The sequence below is a fragment of the Platalea leucorodia genome, assembly GCF_965183815.1.
Source record: "Platalea leucorodia genome assembly, chromosome: 2".
NCBI lineage: Eukaryota > Metazoa > Chordata > Aves > Pelecaniformes > Threskiornithidae > Platalea > Platalea leucorodia.
This window is the reverse complement of record NC_138824.1, coordinates 72,090,152-72,102,609: the sequence shown is the minus strand read 5'-3', so window position 1 is coordinate 72,102,609 and position 12,458 is coordinate 72,090,152. Positions and strand designations below refer to the sequence as shown.

The window sequence follows — 12,458 nt, the reverse complement described above, 5'->3', positions numbered from 1 at the left end:
CAAAGTTAAGCTATTTCATAAACTGTAACATCTGAAACTGCAATTTACTCAGTTGTAACAATGAAAATTACAGATTTTAAATACAACAGTCCTCTTACTACTTGCTTTGAATATAACAACTCTGAATCTGGAAAACAAAATACAGTAAAAAGCGTCCACGACTAACCGCCACCACCATTTACATTTAATGTCATTTCTTCAGAGAATTAAAGTAACGTTCCTGTCATTTTTCCTTGGCTTCTTTTGGCTTTTTCCTCTTAGCAAGTGAGCGGACCACACGTCAGAGAAAGACACTGATTGCAGTCATTACTGTATCTTGCACATTCTCAGACACGCTATGGGCCGGTTTACACTGCACAAGTTTTGCAGAAGATGTCATATTGCTAAAAACAAGGTCAATTTAGCGGGAGCACCAGGAATCCCAGGAAAGCGATTTCCTTTCACTGCGCTCGTCGTATTTGCCAGCATTTTCTCTGACAACCTCACGCTTGGACCACAGGCACCGGACAGCAGAGAAGTTAGACACACATGGACCGAACTAGTAAAGCTAAGCCTCCGTCAACAGGAGTGGGGTGATTCCCCCCCCGGCCCCACTTCTGTACGGATTTGTGTCCTGAATTTAATTGTGGATACACGGATTAATCAGATCGACACTTTTCTTTTAAAAAAAGAAAAAAAAAAAAAAAGAGCTTGCAAGTTACGTTTCCATTTCAAGCTTCTGAGTGAAGGTTTAGACCTGGAAGTCAGACGCAGGACACGATCCCACTCGCACAAGCACAACCAGAGGCGGAGGCTTGCCGCCTCCTCTTCCCGTCTCACCTTTCCACGACGTCCTCCGCAGCATCCCAATTCAGAAGCTCTGTCTGTCCGTCTGTCCGTCCGTCCGTCCGTCTGAACGCAGGCGCTTCGGGGCCGTTATCCTTAAGCGCCGCTGACGGGCAGCGCTGCCCCTCCCCGCCGCGGTTTCGGTGCGGACCCCGCTCCGGCCGGCGGCGCCGGGAAGCGCCGGCAGCGGCAGCCCGCCCTCCCCGGCGGCGGCAGCCCTCGGGCCCGGCCCGGCCCGGCCCGGCCCGGCGGGGCAGGGCAGGGCCCGCCGCGGCCGCCCCCCGGCGGGGCGCGGGCTTCGCCTGTAATCCGCCCGCGCCCCTAAGCCCGGCTCACCGGGAAAAGCCGCTCGCAGGGCTTTGCGATCCCGTTAAGTTCTCGGAGAGGATCAAGACGTCAAAGCGGCTCGGCGGCGCCTCGGCACATTTCTGGCCACGCCGAGGAAAGTCGGGAGCCCGCCGCGGGAAGGGCACGGCCGCCCCGGGGCCGCTGGCGGGGCAACGATCCGCAGCCCCGGGCGGCGACGCCGTCCCCCGCCCCAGCCGCGACGTGACCCTGCGAGGCGGCTCCCCCGGCCCCGCGGAGCCCCCCGGCCGCGACCCACGGCCCGGCCCCCGAGGCCCTCACTGCCCGCGGGGCGGAGCCGCGCCCGGGCGGCCGCTCACCCCCTCCCATCCGCGGGGGCGGCGGGGTCGCAGCCCGCCTCAGCCTCGCTCCCTCTCGGCCCGGCGGGGTCCCCTCGCCGACGCCACCCGGCTGCGCTCGCCGCTGCCTCCTCGGCCGCCGCCCCGCGGTCCAGGCCGCGGGGAGAGACCGGGCGGCGGGGGCCGGCTGCCGCTGGAGAGGAGAGCTCCGCGCCGCCGGAGAAAGCCGGCTCCGCGCCGCCCTCCCCTGCCTCCGCGTCCTCGCACACGCCGCCCCCCGCCCCTTCCTCTGCCGCCGGCGGCGGGCGCGGAGGGGCCGGGCCCGGCGCAGGGCTGCCCGCCGCCCCGGCCCCCGCCTCGCCGGCGGGGCGGTGCGGTGCGGGCCGTTGAGGGCGGCGGGGCGGGCGGGAGCGGGGCCTGGTCGGGACGGCGGGAGGGGGACGTGCCGCTGCCGGCTGGAAGCGTTTCCCGCCCCCGGCAGCCCGTCGGGGGGGTTTGCCTGGGGGGCGGCTGGTCTCTGCCCCGCCGTCCCGGCACCCCCCGCCCGAGGGGCAGCGTGAGGAGAGGAGACCGGCCACGGCACCGCTGTTGGGACCGACGCCGCCTCCTGCGTGGGAGGCGTTTCTCCTCGGCGTGCCGCTGCATAGGTTTCTCCCTCGGCACTTCGGCCCCCTCTCCCTGGCGTGCTGCGGGGAGCTCGCCTTCGGGCTGGCCCTCAGCCTGCGCCAGGCCGCCTGCTTCCCTCCGCTCCTTGTACTGAAGCTCCCCGGAGCCTTGTTTCACGCTCCCCTGGCCGTCACCTGTTTGGTTCTGACTCTGCTTTTCGCCGGGTCCAGAAAAACGGCAAACAAAGACCGTGTATGGAAGCTCCATAAGATGACTCTTCAGCTGGAAAAAGAGCCAGCGGAAGCCATGTCATTCGTAAGTGAGAGGCCACTGCACTTTGCTGCACAATGTCAATTCAGATAGATTGAACACAACATGACACTAGAAATGCATTTCAGTGCTCGTGGAGCGGCAGAGTTACTCACTGCTCTCCCTCGCTAAGAATTCTTTCACGTATGAGAAGTGAACCACATCACACAACAAGCGCCAATCAGAGGAACCAACCACGTCTAAAACTCTTAAAACCCCATCAGAAACTCGAGATCTCTCTCACGCAGCTATCACATTGGTCTTCAGAGTAAGAGTTTTGTGTGGGGGATCAAAACAGGAAAGCCTGGGAAGGCAGAAAGCATTTGCAGAGCACGCTTTTTTTCCTCCTTTCCTGGGGGATTTTCCCCCTGGAAGAACGCCGGGCAGTGTCCTGGAAGCGCTGGTAGGGGAGCCAGCCGACCAGGAGGGCACCAATGCTAGGTTGCTGTTGCCCCTCAAACGGCTCAAGCACTGGTTTCATTTTCCAGGCACTACCCGTAGATGCGCACCCTTTGCCGGTCCTGGCTTCCTACTACGACAAGGTCCAGTTGTACACCCTACCCCCATGTTCTGGTTGCTGCGTGAGGGAAGCCTGGGAAGGGAATGCAGGAAAAAGCTGTGGAGATTTCCAAAAGGTCCCAGATCTGGACAATAAGGAGGTTGGGCTGAATCAACAAAAACGAGTGTTCACACCTAGAATGCATCGCTTTCCAAAGTCTGTCATGGTATTCAGTAGTATTGGTGTAAGAAAATGTAGAGAAAATACTATGTTAAAGTTATAATACATCTTCACAATACCTCAATTTACCTACCTTAATCAAAGTTAAGTTTCTTCAAATCTTTTATGTCATGGAATTAAATCTCTGAGAGAAAAAGTGTTTCATAAAGGGAAAAAAAAGTTAACTAAATTTATCTAAGCATTTATCATAACATGCATGTTTGCTTAAAAATACTATGTTCTATTCAAGAAAATAATGTATTGCCAATATAACAACTTCCTTAAAAAATACAGAATTATTTCTCAATTTTTAGGTGAAGCTGAATTGCATAAATTTTAGAGTAGGTCATTGATTTCTCAGTGTATAAATATCCAGCCTGCACCGACTGTTTTCCTTTCTCTCTCCTGGGTTCTTCCTGGCGTCATCATTCTCTGTAGAAATACCAAACCTACACTTGCAGTTCTGTAGAGGGGTGGAAGCCTTAATTAAAGCCTGAAATTCCAGCACCAATATTCTTCATTTTATGTAGGTTGTTAAAATATATACTGAAGACATAAGCGATATTAAGCTTTTCTGTTGCGTTAGAACAAACAGCCCTTTCCACACTAAAAGCTTTTGCATAGCAAATACATTTAAAAAAATTGGAAAAATATAATTTGTAGTAGTACCAGGGAAAACAGTACCCACTCTTCAAATTCATGTGAAGCCCTTTTGTCCTCTTCGAGAAGCTGCATTCACTGAGAGACACTGCACGTTCCTCCTTCAAACAGGGCACTACCTGGAACGACAGAGCCTTTACTGGTGCCAAACCACAACCACTGGTTCCCCATCAGCCCCCTCCTTCCCGCCCCCGTAGCAGGTAGCTGTGCGTGGCCAGCTCCTGCTTCCAGCTACGTGTTGCTTGTTGTCAAGAAAGCCAGAGGTCCTCCAGTCACAGATTCCATGTCAGCTGTTCCTATGGATTGCCACCACAGAAGAGAGAGACTTGGTTAAGCTCTCAGTAGCTCACTGACTTTTTATCAGCCACTGACCATCTGCTACCACGTGCACCCAAATGACTGGGGAGCGTTTAAATGCTCCCCCGGGGAAGAGGGTACATCTTGACAGAGCACTGCATAGAGCTGAGAGCGTCCAGCTACTCTCCAAAGGAAGCGACAATTTGGGATGAGAAGCTGCTCAGAGCAATTACTGTTGCTAGCACAGGATAGCTGGGACAGGGTGCTCCATACCACCTCCCAGAAAAATGTGCCACAAAACCATTTGACGTCCATATAGCAAGGCATGCCTCAGTAAAGCAGCACGACAGTAACAGAGGTGAACGTGACGAAGCTGTTGGAGAGAGTAAGGAAAGGCAAGGAAGAGAAGGGGAAGAGAATCAGGGAAGGTGGGATTAGTCGGGAGTTTATGAAGAGAAGGACAAAGTGGTAGCAAAGCTCCTTATAGCAAGAAACAGAACCGCTGTTATGAAGGATGCAGGCACCATTCAGGCATTGAAGCCCCACCAAAAAGGGCAACAGAAGGTTTAAACTTGCTGCAGTTTTAAGAAGGCTTATTATACAGGCACCCATTACACGTCAAGTCAAGCAGAAGAGCCCCTTTCCACCATACAAACAAAGTGTGTGCTGGGGACATACACGAGGCGAGAGGGGACCAAAATGGCTCCAGCACCCTCCGTGCTCTGGCGTGGTGTGGCCAGAGTACGGCAGGGAGCTGCTGAACCAGCTGCTCCTCCTGATCCTCTTGCTTCATCTGCTCCTGAGGCACAGGTGCTGCTGAGGGCTTTGCACAACTCCTAAGTGCCACAATGTTCAGCTAATTCACTAAAGATGCTGGAACAGGCTTTTAGTTGGCATAAGTTTACCCAAATGAAAAGCTGGTTTGCTAAATATAATGCTTTTCTAAATATCGGTGGCTCTTCCAGGCATTGGTATCGGGACTGTACCTCTTCAAAGGCAGCCTCAGCGATGTGGCTAGTAATTATATTTGAAATTATGTCCGAAATGAAATGTGAGTAGTTGCAAAGCTCACAGATTTAATTCTGCTAAATAATCCCCAGAAGAGATTGAACAAACACATTTAAAATGTAGAGCTACGCAGACAAAACGAAGAGAGGTATTGATATGGAACCACTAAGGCTCTAAACATACTTGGCTAGTAGCGAGAAGTACGCACAGCAAACTGACAAAAATGTTTAATTGCTGTTTACAGTCATCAGTCATTGTCGCAGTAGTAGGCACTAAGAGGCAGAAAACCATCCTGAGTGCTGTAGTTAAATTTGGCAACATTTTCCAGTTCTCATATTAATTCCTATGGGCTAATTATGTTCTTATTGAAACCTACTTACTAGCAGGTTTCAACCTACTAGTGGCAGAGTTTGGCCAGTTGCCTAGGTATTGAAGATGACAGGAAAAAAGAAATACCTTTTCATTTTTCCATTTTCTGAATTGTTAGATATAAGTGAAAACGTGATTATTTTCAGGGAACAAATATCCCATCTTTCCAACATTTTCCTAATTTCCATGACATTTTCTTTCCAAGTTTAGCTCGTGCTTCATTTGTACAATCATTAAACCGGTCCTCTGAGAGCCATCAACAAGTAGCCATCAACATGCTGACAGCTGCAAGACATCATCCATCCAAATAGTTATGTTCAGCAAGGCACTACTGATGATTTAACTCAGTGGCCTAAAATTATTGGTCTCTGATAGACACCTCTTGAAAACACAACCATGAATTACCATGTCTAATTTCAACAAAGTGTTTTGTAGTTTTATATGCGAATTAAATATCAGTTTTGTTCCATTCTGTCCGCAATTAAGCAAAGCATCAGTGATAGTTTGCAGCTGGAAATTATAATTAGTAAGAAAGGGAAAATCTGGAGTTCCAGCACCTCAAAATAGAAAAGAGAGGGGAAAAAAGGGAAAGAAAAAGCAACCTCTTATGTTGCTGTCTTTCACGCCTTGGTCCTCAGCTACCTGGTTATTTAAAAACAGTCTTCTCTCTCAGAGCTCGCTTTCTCATTTTATTCTTTTCCAGCTTATTTACAGCTTGCAAGTGAAACTCCTCAGCTGTCAGTCCACTCTCCAAATTCTTCCTCTCATTTTCTTTCGTCTTTCATGTCATGAACTTCTCATATTTACTCTCAAGGCCCTGTTCAGCTGTGCCCGTCTACTGCCCTCTTTCATGTTTTCTTGTTTTCTGCCAAGAATTCTATTTTCTAGATTTCTAGTCTGACTTCACTGTATATTTAGTTTTATCTTCACTTTAATAAAATTAAAGCATAGCTGCCAATACCCACTTTAAGACTTTCCTAGTTTATTTTGAAGTCCAGGAAAATACTAACATTGAAGTAATATTTAATCAGTGCCTTTCTATTTAGAAACTTGTTTTGTTACACAGTAGGCCTCTACTGCTGCTGCCTGCTGCCATTTGGGATTTGCTTCCTAGATACCTTGGAGGAAGAAGAGACTTTTGAGTACGGCACCAGTTGGACCACAGAAGATTTGAATTCTGGCACTCTGCTTTTTCACAAATCTTTATGTGCCTCAGTTACTGTTTTGAAGTGAGAATCATTTGCCACCTTAGAAATATTACCAGAATAGCTCTAGTAACATCTGTTAGTTGTTCGGGATAATACTTCAGCTGCTGCGCACAGGCAGCAACATAGCCCAGTGGTTAGGTGCCCATTTTGCTCCGTAGAGAAATGGCTTTAGTTTCTTCCTCTGTGAGAAAATTCTTGTGACCTGTGGCAAATCACTCAGGTCTGACTCCACAGTCAAATATGTGGGCACTGAACTCCTGTGGAAATCAAATACCTCTGTAGCTCTAACCCTCTAAGCCTTAGGTACCCATGGGAGACATCAGTGAAGAAGGGCCTTCCTTCATAGAGGCAACTCATTTCTACCACACCAGTAAGTCGTCCCTTCTTCCCTTCCTTGCCCTATCATTAACATTTCAAGTCTCTTTGCTCCACTCAGAGTTACTGCCTTCAGCCACACTTCTTCTGCAATCTCATATATGCTGCCTGCCCTCTACCTCTCCATACCACTCAGGACCAGCAGAAAAATATCCTTGATAGTTTTTAACTTGGAATTTGTACTGTTCCAGGCAATTTGAGACAGGGCTTAAATTTCAATAAGATTGACTTTATAAATTTAGCTGGGCAGAAAAAAAAGTTAACAGAATCAGACCAGGCAACAAAGTTGTAAAGCATCACTCTGCCAGCTTGCCCTGGTGTAGTGACTATACAGGATGGAAAAGAAATTCTGTTCCACATCTCTAGTTGAAGTACAGAAGTTCAGTTAAGTAGTAGCATATCTGGTAGCAGAAGAGATAAGAAGCAGGAAAATTATAGTACTTGGATTGCTGTTAAAAAAGCAGGTGAAGAAATGAGCTTGCCGCACCAGAGAAAAATAAACCAGAAAATATCTGAGAGTTAAACAGCCAGGTTAGTAAAATGAAGAAAAATAATTCATGTGCATTCATGCATATCACCAGTAATAAGATTAACTTCCACAAGGATCCACAAATTACTGAACACAGGCATAATAGTAGATTGAGAAGATGGGGTATCCAGCTGTTACCAGGAAGGCAGTATCAATCACCCGCTCCCTACTAAGCCTGACCGGCATCAGAGAGTGTTGTGTTGCATGCAGGCTTTCTCAGCAGTCCACCTCAAAAAGAAGCACTTCTCAGGCTTATCCAGTAGAGACTTGAGGAGCGTGAGGCTAGCAATGGCTCCCTCAGGAGTGGCAGCCATCTTGTGTCCTTGAGTGTCGGTGCAGTCCGACTTCTTGATTCATTCTTATTCCATCCACTTTTCAGACCAGTTGCCTGTTGAGTTGGAGAACTGAGAAAATTTTCCTCCAACTGCACACATATTTCTACAAATAACTACAATATCAGTCCATGTGTCCTGAAAACAGGGCCTTTCCTCCCTAGCAACCTCTGGTCAAAAGACCTTGCCAAGATGAAATGTTCTTATCCTCTTGCCAATCAGCAAAGCAGATGCTGCAGAAACATTCTGCACCAACCTGAGGGATATGATGAAGGGTGCACATTCCTTTGGCTTCCCCTGAAAAGATTTGCTTCTTAGAGCTCTCCTGTTCTAGTTTTGCAGCATCCCTTCCTTCCTTCCGAGCATAACACACAAAGTACAATCTCTCCAACGCCAATTCACAGTGAATATCTGTGCTTTAAAAATCCTATAACTGCTAGAAACTGGCTGGTGAGCCGAGGTGATACTTCTCAGAGTATTTTCTATTAATCTTTTTTTCAAACAATACATTTTAGGAAATCTTTGTCTTCAGTAAGTTAGTTGTGGTGCATGGCTTAGCCTATTTTCAGGAGAGAAAACGGGGAAACGGCCTTCCCCCTTTTTCTGTGTTTTGTGATGCTGCCTGTCCAAAATGGTTATTTGCCTTTACTTGCGTATAATGAAATTGCCTCTCATATCATACTGTGGTCTTTAAATAGGTCCATTTTATTGTATTCATTACATGCCTGTGAGTTAGAGAAATACTGCCAATAACTCAATGGCTAAATGACCATAAAAATTATACATAATCTTGAGCTGTTTTCTTTAAAATTGAAAAAAGAAACAAAACTGGGAAAAAGAATTATTGAGTCCATATATTGCACTTTTTTATAACATGTACTTTGACAATCTTCTGAGGAAGAAAGAATTTCGCACAGGTATCTTTCTCCAGCTGCTTTCCATTTCTCCAGAGTTAGTCTGTCAAGCTGAAGCTCCCTTTAACTCCAGGACCAGCTGGCTTGTGAGTTTTCAGGTTAATCATCAGTAGCCTCTGAGAAAGAAAGAAAAAAAAAAGACAAGTGATACAGCAGTAACTTCTCCCAAATGCACCAGAAAAATAGGAGTTAATTGCAACAGGAGTTTTCAGAGCCTTGACTTAGTCCATCATAGAATGAAATCAAACTTTGTTCAGCTGCTCAGCACAAATAACAGTGCTCTGCCCTGCTCACATCTTCTTTGCCCAGAGAGCAGGAAGAGGAGCTTGGGTTCGCTCTCCTGTGACCAGCGTGCCCACGGGCTCCCCTCTGGGGAGTTCCAGGACGAGTTCACAACACGTGCATGCTGCTCTGCAAGCCAAGAGGAGCTTGAGTTCATGAGTACTCTCAAACGCGTAAGTAATTGGCAGTGTGCACATCTCCTGATATTTGTTCAGTTAGCAGTCACATTTATCCGTATTTCTGTGGGGAAAAAAGGAAAGAAAGTCTTAAACCTGAGAAACTGCCTAGATGAGCATTTCGAAGAAGTATGCTGCCATTTTCCAGGGATGGGTAATGGGAAGGAGTAACCACATATCTGGACATTTTAACATCAGTATTGTGAGATGTTCACACTTGTACTTCTTAACATCATGTGGAATCCTTATTCAAAGGGAGATGTTTTTATCAGTTCCATATGGGAGCTGCTGTCAGGAAGATATATTGTAACTTCACAAAAACAATAACAAACTACAATACCCTAACACCTTAAGTTTCCAAAGCTGTTTGTATCACCGTCCTTTATGTACTGATTTGCCTGTGTTTTGCAGTTCCCTGCCTGCTGAAGTGCCAAAATCTTGAACTCTGTCTAAAGATAATGCAATGTAAGATAACTTAGTGTAAGATGCGGACAAAATCAGCTTTGTCTATGTGTGGAATTATTGGAGGCTCTGTCCTTTTTAAAAGAGGAACAGAGAAAATTGCTGAGAATATAAGATGCAGGTTGGCAGGCAGTACTACTCCTCTGGGGCCTGTGGAAAGTGGTTTCATAGGAACTAATCAGCTGGCTGCACGGGATTGCTGAGATCACATCACTCCATTTATACGCTATAAAATGTTATCAATACAAGGTAATTACTGAACTCTTCCAGTGCTTGGCATAAAAAAGGAATCTGAAGTAATATTTCTGCAAACTCTCCTGACCCAAGGAGAAACAGTTGCAAGTATAGTAACAACTTGACTGATGAATTAATCTAAGGCTACCACAAATAACACCTTACGCAGAAGCATACACTTACATGACTTGCTGAAAAGAGAATAATTCCTAGTGAAATGACTGTTATTTTTCTGTAAATATAAAAAATACATCGTAATACATACCTGTGAATCGTTTGTGTATTGCTCCTTGGGGAAAACAGATACACTTTCTGCAGAGCTCCATTCTCCATGAAATCTTAATGGAATCTTGACTTCAGATTAGCTCCGTCAGAAGTGATTTGCTGGTTCAAGTCTGCCGCTATCGAGCCTCAATTCTGTATCAGCTAAACTCAATATTGTAAAACAGGGTTTCCCCCGGGAACTGTCACTGGTTCCACTGAGTTGAATCAGGCCCCGAGCTGGAAGCAGCCATTATGTGACAGCCGCCCTTCCACGTCTTGAGGCCAGTTGCTGGCATTCGGCGTCGCAGCGTCATCCCCGGTTGTTCAGTCAGCTGAGGCAGCACACCTCACACACCACGCGGTGTTGGAATGAACAACCAAAACGGGGAGAGAATCAGGCCCTGTGGGGAAGATGGTCAATAGCCAAAGTAGAAATTCTGCCACATAATCATCCTGTGTTGTCAAAAAGAAGTGTTTAGTGGCAATTAACCCTGCTGGGAGTCTCCTTCTGAATCTCTTAGATGACTAATGATATCATGTGTAATGGTATTATCCAAGAAGTGATACCTCATCCTTTTATGATAGACTTGTAACTCACTCCACTGAATTTCAAGTTCTCAGCTGCTCTAAACTGGTGTAGATCCAGGGCAATCAACAGAGCTGAGCTTGTGTACAGTACCTGAGGCTTTGGCTATGTGGTTCTGCCGTGAGGGGCACTGACATCATTTTAATAGTTCTCTCTCTATGGCCTGCAATAAAGCACCACTAGGATGCATGAGAGAAGAATAAGGCTTTTTAAATAAATAAATACATTCTAAAATCTCATTTTCTTCAAGTTGAGAAATCATCATTTACTGTTTGCACTGTATTTCTGACCCATTTCTTCTGATTGTTCCACTTCAGAGGAATTAAATGAACAAAGGTCTGTGAAATAATTGGACTGAATTGCAGACCTGAGGGAAGCTCATTTGGTTTCGTTCCCAAGAGAAGCACTGATTAGATCTGCCTTAAAAAGCCACTCGCATATAAAGAGCTTGAGTTACGATTTGGAGCAGAGCTACAGAGTGGGAGCTCAGTTGAACAAAACCATGCAGTTCACACGTGCAAATGCAAAACAAAAAGATTCAAAAGACAGGAAAAAAAAAAACAGAAGCAAGGAATAGAAGCATTCAAATGGTGCATATGAAATCCACATCACGGGTATTTTCACGGTTCTGAAACAGCCTAATCCTGTGCGGAACTGACTGCTGGAGGAAACTGAACACGGCCAAGCTGTTTTCAGAAACTGGCCCTGCTAGAGTGAGAGATATCTGGATAAAAGCAAAAGGGCGCACATATCTGTTTAATGTTCCGCCCTGTAATCTCCATCTTGTCCTGCTTATAAGTGAATAAAATCCATTTATTTTACCTTAATCTGCACCATGGCAGGAGTGTACCTCTCCAAAGGGGAAAGATAGGACTGTGTGCGATTCTTTTTTACCCAAAGTGAATGAGCTTTTCCTTGGTTTGCATAAAAATAAATTCTGAATACACAGCAGTCAGCACTGTGCCCCACTGAAATCAGTGGAAAGCATCCCACACATTTGGGTGTAACAGGACTGCATCCTTGATATATAAACAAAAGCCTCAGCATCCACTTAAAGCCAGTCATTTTTACAAGTAAAATCATGATACAAGCTATTACAGGCTAAACTTTCCAAAGAATGAACGGTAAGCCTCTGATATTGTTTGGTGTTGGGCAAATAGAGGCATTTGTGTAAGAGTAGACCAATGCACAGTTGGATAAGGAACCTTCCTGCCTGTTGCCCGAGCAGAGCGAGCACTCAGCTGTATCATTTCTGTAGCACAGCCAGGTTACAGAGCATTTCACAGAAGAGCAAGTACCTGCCTGTGCCCGGTTCTCTGCCAGAAGAGAGCCCTGAGGGATGGGGAGCACATGGGCACGGATCAGCAGGGACACACACGGCTCCTGGCCTGAGAGAGGTGTGGAGACTCCTGCTGACTGCAGGCCTACCTGTGACTTCGCTTCCCAGCTTGTGTGAGTCAAACTGCCTGAAGACACCGGCTGGGCGAGCCGTGCAGAAGCACTACAGATGCTCAGGGAGCTGTGGAGATTTTTCTGTGAACTTTCATGCTGCTCTGTTTAAATAAACAGGATTGCAAATGCAGCCTTGTTAATGTTTCCCAGGTGACTAGCTTGGGGTAATAAGCACACAGAAGTACGCTTATTTTTTATGTTGCTTCTC

General features: G+C 46.8%; 1 protein-coding gene across 2 annotated transcripts in view; it reads right to left on the bottom strand.

Moving 5' to 3' along the window:
* The window catches only part of CNGA3 (cyclic nucleotide gated channel subunit alpha 3), a 32,627-nt gene extending 31,697 nt beyond the window's left edge, over nucleotides 1-930 (bottom strand). For both annotated transcript variants that reach the window (XM_082333091.1, XM_082333092.1), the window contains exon 1: nucleotides 820-930. The gene's annotated coding sequence lies outside the window, so the exon portion shown is untranslated. The remainder of the gene's footprint in view (nucleotides 1-819) is intronic.
* Nucleotides 931-12,458: the final 11,528 nt, after the last annotated feature.